The sequence below is a fragment of the Malus sylvestris genome, chromosome 10 (genome assembly GCF_916048215.2).
Source record: "Malus sylvestris chromosome 10, drMalSylv7.2, whole genome shotgun sequence".
Lineage (NCBI taxonomy): Eukaryota > Viridiplantae > Streptophyta > Magnoliopsida > Rosales > Rosaceae > Malus > Malus sylvestris.
The window spans coordinates 38,048,418-38,058,728 of record NC_062269.1 but is presented as its reverse complement, the minus strand read 5'-3'; the positions used below and the strand labels follow the sequence as shown (position 1 = coordinate 38,058,728).

The following is a 10,311-nucleotide window of genomic DNA, read 5'->3' as shown; positions in this document are numbered from 1 at the left end:
TAATACAACCATACAAATATATATATATATATATATCACTATAGTATACATGCATGTAGTAGTCAAGTAGTCCACTACCAAAGGAGTAATTGTCCAGTAATGCATCCATATGATCTTTGACTACTGAATAGCTCGCTCTCTCTCTCTCTCTCTCTGACTATTTTTTTTTTAGGGGGAAGACATGATTGACGATGAACAGATTGGGGATTCAATATGATTATATAAACGGATTTGGATCATATGGACTAGGGAGAGTCTGGAACCGGCCATGCATAATAGCATATTCTGAGCATATCCAATTTTCTAGCCAGTTAGATAAGTTTGTTGAACAGTACAGTGAAGAGAATATGTGGTACTGTAGCTTTTATTCCATCGCCACCACAACCTTATAGTTTGCCTTTAATTCCCAGTATACTAGCTAATATGCACACACGTTTGAATAATAAGAAAAGATACATATGTGTGTGTGTGTGTGTGTGTGGGTATATGTATGTGTATGTGTGTGTGGATATGTGTATGTGTGTATATATGGATATATGTATGTAGTTTCAGTAATTTAATCAGACTCCGAACTCTTTCCTATTTGCATTGTTTGATTTGAATATCGCCAATTTACTAGCTAGTTAGATAAGTTCGTTGAATAGTGCGGCGAAGAGAATATGTGATCCTGTAGCCTTTATTCCATCGTCACCACAACCTTATAGTTTGCCTTTAATTCCCAGTATACTAGATAATATTCACAAATGTTTGAATAATAAGAAAATATCACTACTAGAAAATGTGCTACAGGACAACGTTTTGAGAATACCGTTCTTCATCGGTGGCCTTGTAAATTGGACTGTCACTGTTGTCAAAATTTGGTGTCTTTAACTTGCCTGACACCGATTATGGTGGCTTTAACCTGTGTAAACACCACTCATTAGTGTCAAACTATAAAATTTTTGCGATAAATCTCAATTTACTACCTTCAAGTTTTGTGGTGTTCAACATTTGGTACAAGAAATTTTTTTCGTTCAAGAATCATACTAAAGTGTTAATTTTAGGACAGTCTCATACATCCGTTAGTTTGACTCTTCCGTTAATTGATGATGTGGCACCTATGTGAACAATAATTGGATGCCACGTGTCATTAAGGATCCATGTGAAAATAAAAAATTCAAAAAATAATTATTTAAAGAAAAGTTCATAATAAAAAAAAAAATCCCCACCCGCGCCTACCTTCCCACCCCCCATCACCCGCAACCACTTCCCTTCTCACAGCGCCTCCATCCCACCTGAGCTTGCCCTCCTCCTCCCACTCCACCACCTATGGTCCCCTCCTATCCAGATCCCCCCTCAACTCCTCCATTGCCGCCTTTGACCTTCTGAACTCCCACATCAGAACCCCCGACCTCTTCCTGATCTGCCTGATTTCCGCCACAACCCACTCTGCAGCTTCACCGTCAATACCATGAACGACTCCTCCTCCGGCCAACAGAACACCAGCCCGTATAGTAGGATCATTAGCAGCAGTGAGCTCACGTTCCTCATTGCGTACAAGACTCCCCTGAACCCATTAAACCCATTGAGCTTCGATTCAATGGAGACCCTTTCGTCGAATTTGAGTGACAACGACTGAATTTTCGTCTCCATCAGCCCCCTGTTTTGTTAAGTGGGGAGGGAAGTGGTTGCGGGTGATAAAGGGATGGGGGAAGGGGTGGGTGATAAGGGGATGGGGGAAGGGGTGGGTGATAGGGGGTGGGAGAGTGGGCATGGATGGGGATTATGGGGGAGACGGGGGATATGAGTTTTTTTGTTTCTTTCTTTTACATAATTATTTTTTTGAATTTTTAATTTTCACGTGAATCTTTAATGACAGGGGGCGACCAATCATTATCTACATAGATGTCACATTATCAGTTAACGACAGATTTAACAGTCAGATTAATAGATGTAAGATAAAGTTTTAAATTTAACACTTTAGGTATGATTCTGAGATTAAAAAAATTTCATATACTAAATGTTAAAACCACAAAATTTGAGGGTGGTAAACTGAGATTTAGCTGACACCTAAGTTATTTTACATGTTTTTTCAACTTTGGAACCTGTTTTTTTAATTTCTTTTTCAGTCTTCTTGAGCTCAAGTCCTCGCCTCCTCCCTATCCCTCTCCCTCCCCTGAACCCCTCCCTCTGTCTCTCTCTACCCAAATTCTCTCTTTCTCAACCAAACAAAATCTATGCATCTCTCTTTACCTCTCTCACTTCTCTCAGATCTGAGATTTTCTTTCCTTTTTTTCTTGGAAAAACACCAACAATACCCGTGCATCAGATTTGAGAAACACCAACGCCTCCGCATCTCTCTCTGTCTCAATCGATCCGTCTCTCCCTCTCTTTGCATCTCACGCTCAGATCCCAACTGTCTGTCGTTCGAGAAAGAACTTGAAGAAATGCAAGAGAAGCTTCAGGCAACGAGGCTTTAGAAGGAGAAACCGAGAAGCTCCTGAAGAAGGAAGAGACCTTGAAGATCAAGAAGAAAGAGCTCCAAACAAAGGGCCAAGAGCAAGACAAGCTTCAGATGGAGTTGAAGATGCTGCAGGAGTTCAAACTCGTCGATTCGGTGAAGTCTGAGATCGGATCTGAGATTCTGAGGAAGCACCATCGTCTTCACTGTTCCTCAGATCAATTGTATAAGGAGGTAGTTGTTTTATATTTTTCCTAATTCCACAGTATTTTATTATCACTTTGGAGCAAATCGTGTAAAATTTGTAGTTTAGGGATTTTTGGAGGCAAAAGGGTTTAGATGGTTAAGGGGTTTGTTTTTGACCTTTGATGCCTTGTGATCGATCAACTGGAATTTCAAACTTGGATTGTCTGTATTTTTATTAGCTAGCTGTAGAGTTGTATGATAAGCATGGAGGTATTTGAGCTGATCTCAGTTAAATTTATACTTAATTATGTCCTCTAATTGTTTAAGTGTTGAAAACCTGAGAGAGACAGAGTTCATACCCCTCGGTTATTTGTACTTTTGTCTTTAATTGTGGTAGGAACTGGGCACTGTGTGGGAGCTGCATTAAATGTTCATGAGGGACCTCAAGGTTTTAGCTTTCGATTTGGAAATATGACTCCGTTGCACAAGGGCATGATTGTTAGATGAACCTGGCTATTATGAAGACCATACCTTTGGTAGCTTCCTGCTGTGCTTAACTTCTTTTGAAAAAATATTGAAAGAAAATCCATACGATTAGTTTGTAGTTAGGGAAACTTTTCTCTTGAAGCTAGAGATCTTACTCGTATATACGTGTATCTGAGACTCCGTAGATATGTCTGTGACCTTTGATTCTCTTCTTGCTTTAGTTGTCTAGAATATGGGAAATCTAAATATATATTGAGATCTTGAGACTTGTAACTAATGACAGATATTATAAAAGTTGTGATTTTTTCCTAGTTAATACATGCACTATATGTGGACACATGTGACCGTTGGATTTCATCAGTCACTTAGTTTAAGCCATAGGATCAAATCAAACAGTTAATTAAATAGGTGTAGGCACTGAGTACCTCTTAAGTACTAATTGCACAAGGTGAAGATATTACATGTGGTTCAAATCCCATATATGAAGAAGGAGATAGAGAAAAATTAAGTGTCATCATCAAGTGATTATTTGTCAGGTAAACTGTAAACATTTGTCAAGAATCCAACTAAATAAAGAATATAATGTTCTCTTCTAAATGGAAGAAAATAAGTGTGTATTCTTTGACTGCGTTCACCATTTCCATACATATAAAATCTGTAGGATAGACTGTCATCCAAACTTCATCTCTGTTGGTCATTTTCACTTGTTTGGGAAGTTTATGTATGAAGTTTCTTCTCGATTCACCAGACATACTTGTAAGCTTTAATGGTTCATGGAGTTTGACTAATATTCCTGGCTAGGCTATATATTATCTTCCTTATAACATTCCTCTCCTCTGATCCTGTGGCATGCTTGATCAGCTAGTACTAGTGGTGGCAATTTTGTTGGACTAGATAGATCTCCAGAAGAGGCTAATGCGATCAATGACATAGATCCTCAAGCTGAAGATAAAGAACTCAAAGTTCAGCTTTCGCACAAATGCAGTGGATATTTGGGCACTCTGAAGCAGGAGTTTATGAAGAAGAAAAAGAATGGAAAATTGCCAAAGGAAGCATGGCATCAGTTGCTTGACTGGTGGTGCAGACATTACAAGTCGCCCTATCCATTGGTATATTTTTCATACTCATCTATATCCTTGTTCATTTAGATCCTTACATTCTAAATGTACTGCAAATCCGGAACATTAATTATGTGGATTTTTGTTGTAGTTCCTATCCAGTCTAACAACATAATCAAACGTAGACATACATCATGTTGATTGTTGTCTTAGTTCATATTGATTCTAACAACATAAGCAAACATTATACCACGAATATTGGGTTTCTTGTTGTGGTAGCGCAATATATTATAAGGGGACCTTGTTTATTAAATGCAGGAGGCTCAGAAGCTAGCACTGGCAGAATCAACTGGTTTGGAACTTAAACAGATAAATAATTGGTTCATCAACCAAAGGAAACGCCATTGGAAACCTTCAGAAGACATGCAATTTGTTTTGATGGACCCAACTCTTCATCAACACCATCACTATCCCCACTTCTGTATGGACAATGCAATCTGCAATCCCTTCTCCATGGATTGCACATCTACTCTCCTTTGATCATCACATTTACATGCTAATTATTACTATCGATCATATAAGATAAAGGGCTTCTGTATGCATATGTATTATGTACGCATTTTAAGACTTCGGTGTTAATTTACATATCTAACTAGTTAACTTTTTAATTCGCCAACTCAATTATGTTGCAGTACCAACTTCTACTTTAGTCCTGCCTCTAGCTTCTCACAATTTCAAAAAGAGAAATGATTTACACACTTGTCTTAACCTGTTTTTTTCGTGTGGAAAATTATAGAGAATCATACTCGCAAGTATATGCTTTTTATGCAGGTTGTAGGAAACAATAAAACTGTAAAGGCATACTTTTTTGTATATTTTAGTCATTTGATCCATGTGCGTATGTGTTTGCAGGTAGAGATAGCAATTACTGAGGCTCAAACATTACGGGGAGCATGTCACTCTTAAAAAACAAGTTTGGAGGTGTTCAAGAAACTGTGAAGTCTTTTATGTGGCAATTTCCTTCCAATTTGTTGCCTGTTTGTACTTCTGATGGATAGTTTCATGTTTTGTAGTATAGCTCATTGTTTTTAGCCCTGATTTTAGGAATATGTGACTAGTTATGGAAGACTACAGCAAACATGCAATTTTGTGTAGTCTATTAATATATATATATATATATATATATATATATATATATATATATATATTTGGGTGCCCAGATTAATGGGTCCTTTTAAAAAAAAAACATATTACAACATGGCCACCGATGTATAATAATATTTCAAAGGTGTAACTATTCATTGTGCCACCGTTATCTAATTGGTGGTGATTGTAATAATAGACTTCTATTTAGTGGTTGTATGGTGGCAATTGAGGTTTGTCACCAATGTCAGTGCCCATTCTTTATAATAGACACCAACAAAAAGGATGTTCTTTAGCCAAAATTCTAGTAGTGGATACATGTGTGTGTGTTGTATGTGTGTATTTACGGATATGTGTATGTAGTTTCAGTAATTTAGTTAGACTCCTAACTCTTTCCTATTTGCATTGTTTGATTTGAATATCGCCACAAGTGAGGATTAATTTGGAGAATTGTTCATTGACAACAGAAAGTCTGACCCATAGAAACAGAGTATTCATACACGCTGTCCTAATATGCTTGATTACTTGTTTCGCATACGAATTAAAAGAAGGAAACAAAAAGGTCAAACAAGAAAACTCGAAAGGACTCATGGAGGAAGATCCAAATGTGCGTTACTGCTTCCGTAATGAAGGATGTAACATGCATATGAACTAAAGGAGAGACTGATAACCAGACCTCAAAGTGCAAAGATGGCCAAAAATATTGAGATGGACGGGAGAGGATATTTTGGGTTTGGACCACGATCACATGATGGAGAAAGGGAACCTATTGCTAGCTCCAGGAGGAATATATATTGACCCGCACGCAGCATATGCGACTGTTTACTTCAGCATATCCGATAAATTTTCATTTGTACCTATTTCTGATTTTGTTGTTTTCTTTCTGTTATTGACACTAGCATATGGGCACACACAGTGTGTCCGAGAAAATTTTTTATTTTTGTTTTTGAAATAGAAGAAGAGAGGAAGGGAGTGATAGAGAACCTGGGAGTAGGAAGTTTTTTTTTTAATTTTTTTTATTTTTATAATTAGAGATATGTTAGGATTACATGCAGGTAAAGTTTAAATATAAAAAACAGCAAAATTTGGTTGTGTGAAATTATATTTCTGCCCCATATTTCTTATTCATGTTCTGTTTTAATTAGAAGGTTAAACTGGTAATTTCATAGGGTTTTGGTTGACAATGAGTGTTTTATTAATTAGTAGAGATATTGTCCAAGAAGGTTAAACTGGTAATTTCATAGAGTTTTGGTTGACAATGAATGCTTTATTAATTAGTAGACATGAAGAAAGTTGAGGTTCCACCATAAAACCAATTAGCAATATAGGGAATAGCCAAACCTCTTATAAGCCCATTTAAGGTCATTCATCCCATCAATGTGGGACTCATTCTCAATATAATTTAGGCAGAAGCAAGAGGACTGGACAATATTAGTTAATCAAGACAGATGACTGCAAACATAATGTGAATAGATATTTGAATTAAACATATATAATGTTTGTGTACATATGTACGGGAAGAAATTACACAACAGCTTTGTTAAGGGAAGGGGGAGGGGAGGGGACCATGATAGCATTATATAGCAAGAAGAAAGACTCAGTAGAGAATGATGCCTCGGATATACTGATCGATCTCCCCAGAATATCCATGTCTAATGTGCGAATCACACGATTCATGCCCTAATAAAAACCATGGCAAGCAATTCAACTTCCTGCAGCAACTCACCTTAACAAGTACATATGCATGCATATGCAAGGTGCACAATGAATTAAAGGACTGTGCTGAGGGTAGGGATGAATAACAGTGCAAATCTCCTTTGGCAGAAATGATTCTGGTGCATTTACTCTTGAGTACTACCACTGGATATGCTTTCTGCCAAAGGAGAATTGCCCTGCAATTCAATAACTCTACCAATGAATATCCAAATATGTGTGTGTGTGTCCGCACCACTTGGTATTCATGCACTTCCATCTATCGGTTTCAAATACAGTAACCTAGCTAGCACATGTTTTTTTTTATCTTTATTTGTTGCTCACTGTTGCTGTTAATTAATATTTTATTGCTTTGGTATGAAGATGATGATTGTTTTGGCAACAAAAGTACTAGTAAATGAATAATACTCCGAGAAAAATATACATATTCGTGCCATTGAAGCGCAGAGGTGGAGATTAGATTGTGTGAAAGACAGATATGCCTTAATTACGTTTTTCAACTTCAACTTGAGAAACTCATCTACATTACCATGTCACAACAATGCGGATGAAAGCCTGATACAGATTGATAACTGCAAATTTGCAGTTTGATTTGTACTAAATTTTGTGCAGAGCTCAAGAACCCCAACTAGTCTTGATTCTTGGAAAGCTAGTGCTTTCAGATGATCTTGATACAAACGTTTGAAAAGTGATTACCAGATGATTCAAGGCAACAAACACAACGGATGAAAGAGAAGTACCACTAATCTAGCATTGACATAGTTAAGTCTTTGATAGTTTGTATACATTGTGGTGCTCTGAAAGCCTAAGGTTTAAAGAAAGAAGGAATTTTTTGGTTTCAATATTTATAGATGAAACTTTACTCAAGAAATTGTGAACAGTTTTGAACTTTCAGAGGATTAATTTCCTTCTCCACTTTCTGTTATTTTCCCTATGTATAGTTTTGCCACAGTTGTATGAAAACTAGCTAATCCACTTTGGTTTCTAAGTGGGCTACTAATCCACATTCGTTTCTGTGATAGAATACAAACCTAATTAGAATTTCTTCTTCCACAAAACTTGTAATTTACATACTCTTTAAACAATCCTATTCCTTCTAGCCTAAGTGCTTGTGATGTATATATTTTAAAGGGGTTCACCTCAATCACTACAAGAAAAGCACCCACTAGTTACATGATTTGCAATTGTCTCTGTTTGTGTTTATGAAGACAACATATGATTGTGGCCAAAATCTATAGAACAATATCGCCACAATTTGGTGATCAGATTGTTCTATTGGTGATCTGAGTGTTCTATTGGTGTTATTATTGATGTTTGACAATAAGGTATATCACCCAATTTTTCTATAAGCATGGTCACTACTCTCATTGATCAATAAAGCATCAAAATCCAATATATTCATCCTTTTTATTTTTATTGTATTTATTTATTGAAATCTGACGAAATTTTTGTGTGCCTAATTTTCCCCAAAAGTGCAATGGCATGACTCGAGTATTCAAAGTTTAAAATAAATTAACGATAAAGTTACCTACAAGTATATATTGCAAGAGGTTTTTAGTTCAATTAGTTAAAAGCATTTTCTTTTGCACTTTGCACCCAAAGTCTTGAGTTAGAATTCGGCCTCTCTCGATACCACTTGTATATAAAACCCTACAACGTTCCATTTGTGCGCATGTGTGGATTTTTTTATCCTTAATCATAAACTGCTAAATTTACCCTCAATTTTCAATGGCATGTCACAAGCTATAGTATATTTTTTATTTGTCCATACTCATCTTCCTTGCTAATAACTATCTTTAGTATTTTTATGATCTTGTGAAACATCTAATAACTATCTTATTTACTCTAAAAGTTTGTTACTCCATACACATATAGACTAATTGATTTTGCCATTTTTGTAATAGAAAATTGAATGACTCTACAAATCAAAACAACTATATCCAAGCAAATTATTAACAACAGAATTTTTGTGTGAAACAAAGCGGCAGGAGAATTGCTGGGCAAATATCCTTTGGCAGGAATGCATGAAGCCAACACATGCATCTCATAATTGCTGCCTGCCAATGGAGAACAGCCATGTAATGCAACTGCAGCCAGCTGATCTTCATTCAGTTCTGCGGAATGATGCCATGGAGACCAGTACAATTTATACTGTCCAAGATGAGCGTATACAATAGAACAATGCTTTCTTCTCTTGACTCTTGACCCTTGAGTGACTTGGAACGCTTTTCATCACTTGATTTCATAAGTACTAATTCCTCTTAATTTACATTGAAAAGGATTCTGTTTCGCAAATTATATATATTACAGGTTATTGATCCAAATTTTTTCTTGTGTTACAAATGACAGTTTTGATCCTTGGACTTCTAACCTAGCTAGTACCCATCACCTTACCCAGAATTTAGATTACTAGGGTTTCTGACACTTGTATTCCGTCATGCCATAAAACCATATGCTATATATCACATCAATTTAGTCAACAATTTATTACAAGGGTTTTAATTTTGTATCAATGCATATAATTATCATGTCCCTACCTCAACCTGAAACGTCACATATAGCTTTCACACAATAGAATCAAATTAACAATGCTTGATAGGGTTATCGAGAAAATGGGGAAAAGATGAAAAAAGAGAAAGAGAACAGATTTTTTGTGGATGCTTCGTTATGGAAGATCCATATTCCATAGGCATCTTCTCCAAAATCTTTATCTTTCAGGTACGTGTAAAGTTGCAATCTCAGTTCTCATGGCTGTCATCAGCAGCCAGCAGATGGACCCGAAAGTTATATTTGTGTGCAGAAACTCGAGCAAGGACGCACATATTAGCATAATGGATATTGATCACTCGGGCATGAATGATGTATGCATTAAGGATTTTCTACGGTGGTCCAGAGTACAGGAAACTCCGAGCTTTTTAACCGTTAGATTTTTGATCAAAAATATAAAAATCAATAGCTAAGTAGCTAACTGTTATTAAGTTTAGAAATATCCTATATTCTGGAGCACTGTAGAATTTTCGGTATGTATTAAGATATCACACCTCCATTTGTGTAACATGCATGTCCGTACACGTATGAATTTCTATACAAGAAATAGTATGTGTGCCAGATTGATGGTCCATACCCTCTTAGTGCCGAGAAGAAGACAAAGCAGAGGAAACCCTAGATGAACAAGTTGATAATTTACATCCTTACGGACAAACTCAACTTAAGCTAACATTAGAAGACAAAGAAGAGGAAACCCTAGAAGAACAAGTTGAAAAGTTTACATCCGTACAGACAAAC

General features: G+C 36.4%; 1 long non-coding RNA gene across 1 annotated transcript; it reads left to right on the top strand.

The window, feature by feature from the left end:
• Positions 1–1,797: 1,797 nt before the first annotated feature.
• LOC126586748 (uncharacterized) lies at positions 1,798–5,558 on the top strand. The gene is made up of 3 exons (XR_007610891.1): positions 1,798–2,674; positions 3,974–4,221; positions 5,083–5,558. It is a non-coding gene; the product is annotated as an uncharacterized LOC126586748 (long non-coding RNA).
• Positions 5,559–10,311: the final 4,753 nt, after the last annotated feature.